This window comes from Arachis duranensis, chromosome 9 (genome assembly GCF_000817695.3).
Source record: "Arachis duranensis cultivar V14167 chromosome 9, aradu.V14167.gnm2.J7QH, whole genome shotgun sequence".
Taxonomy (NCBI): Eukaryota; Viridiplantae; Streptophyta; class Magnoliopsida; order Fabales; family Fabaceae; genus Arachis; species Arachis duranensis.
In genome coordinates, this window is record NC_029780.3 from 18,524,243 (window position 1) to 18,526,741 (window position 2,499).

Below are 2,499 nucleotides of genomic sequence, written 5' to 3' on the forward strand. Positions count from 1 at the left end.
CATACTTTATATAATTTAAAATGCTTTACCTAGCTACCCAAGATTTTTTTTTCCACTTATGTATTACATGCTCATGTATCAAACTTATTTTTGAATTTTGTCCCATGTGCATCAATTCTTTTTTATTTTGCATTTGGGGTAGTATTTTTTTTGTATCCCCTTATTTAATATATTTTTTTATCAATTCACATGGTAATTTAATTATTTTGATTTCACCTGAGCATGCTTCCCAAATTTTCAAATAACAATTTAATTCCCTACTTTTTTCTATCATCCCATGTTCCCATAAAATTTCCCACACTTAAATTATACACAATATCTATCTTAAGCTAACCAAGGATTCAACTTGGGATTTTTATTGTGTTTTTCTGCTTAAGGCTAGTAATGTGGTTATGAAATAGAAGGGGGTTAAAAAAGGCTCAAGGGGGCTAACAAAGATGGCATAAAAGGTAGGTTTATTTGGGATAAGTGAGCAAAAATACAAATAATGGCCTCAATCATATGCAAGCATGTAAATATACTAAACAATGGACATATATACTGGAACAAAATCTAGATTGCAGTTATAGAGAAGAAAACACACAAGAATAAAATATTATGATTAAATGATGTAACCATGCAATTAAGCTCAAATCTCACAGGTTGTGTGTTCTTTTGGCTCAAAAACCATGTTCCAAATATAACTTCCAAACAAGTTTAACACAAATTTTTCACTTTAACTTAGTGAAATACTATAAAAATTTCTTGAAAAGGAAAATATTACTTCAACCAAATAGTAACTAAATGCATAAAATCAAAAAAACATGCAAATGCAACAATTAACAAATTAACATTGGTGTTGAAAAAAAAGAAGTAACTAACCCACAGAGATCGGTATCGACCTCCCCACACTTAAAGATTGCACCGTCCTCGGTGCATGCTAAGATGTACAGGTGGATGGGTGGCTCCGCAGCTAGTGCTCTTTTTTTGTGTTCCTTTCCTTGCCGGTGGTTGACGAATGAATTTTTGCCGGTATAGAAATTATCAAGTAATCAATCGTAGTATAGTCTAAACCGACGCAAAATCCATCATCAAACAATTCTACAATCTATAACCGAGAGTATTAGTCCCGAGTCGTTCTTCCCTAGGAATGCTACAAGGATGCATGTTATTGGTTAAGTGGTCTTTTGTGGCGTGAAGAGTGTGGCATAAAAGTGCTAATAAAAGAAAACAACAATCAATCAATATTAAAAGCCTTGGCGAAGGTTGAACATTGGAAGTTCCATCACTATAGCTTCCTTCAATTGTGATGACAAAGGAGTGGATTTTTGCCGGTATAGAAATTATCAAGTAATCAATCGTAGTATAGTCTAAACCGACGCAGAATCCATCATCAAAGTAATTCTACAATCTATAACCGAGAGTATTAGTCCCGAGTCGTTCTTCCCAAGGAATGCTACAAGGATGCATGTTATTGGTTATGTGGTCTTTTGTGGCTTGAAGAGTGTGGCATAAAAGTGCTAATAAAAGAAAACAACAATCAATCAATATTAAAAGCCTTGGCTAAGTCAATTAGCAATTCTCAATTCTTAATCAACAATTGACATCCATTATTCAAGTGTCTCCAATGACTCAACTACTAGGCCAAGTGAGGGGATACTACTCCATATCTAAAGTTGGCATTTTCTCAAACACTTGGAGAGCAAGAATGAAAGACATAGTAAAATGGAGAGGAGAATTAGAATCAAAGCAATTCAACACAAGAAATTAACAACAATCAACAATGAACAACAATGAAAATGAGATCTTCAATGAATCAATAGAATCCAAAACAACAAAGCTAAATCTAAGATCTATAAGAATTGAACAATTACAAACACTAATTGAGGTTAGAGAAGATGATCTACAACATGAACAAAGTAAATTGAGTGTTGTAATAGATCTCACCAAGGAATGGTTGAGAATTGAGAAAATGAAGATGAATCCTAGAGAGAAGTTGGAGTTTCTCTCTCTACAAATGTAACTAACAAAAAATATCTACCTAAGGATCTAAAATTAGTCTATGGATGTGAATGTGTGTCAATCCCCTTCAATCCTTGGCTCTTATATGCATTTTGGCGCCAAAGTTGGTTGCTGAAACCTTCCAAAATCGCCAGGCACGTGTTGCAATAAAAGAATCACGTGCAGACCACGACGCGTGCGTGCATGGTATGCGTGCGCGTCCCTGGCTAATTCTGCGATGTGCGCGCAAGCGCCTTGTGCGCGTACGCGTGCTTGGCCGAGGTCAACTCTTTGGCTTTTTGTGCTTCTCTCCACTTGCATGCTTCCTTCCTTGCTTCCTTTGATCCATGCCTAGCCTATTTCAATCCTGTAATTACTAGCAAACACATCAAGGCATCTTATGGAATCAAAGAGGAATTAGAATTCATCAAAATAAGGCTCAAAAAGCATGTTTTTACACTGAAGCACAAATATGGGAGAGATAACAAAACCATGCTAATTCATAGGCTAAATGTGACA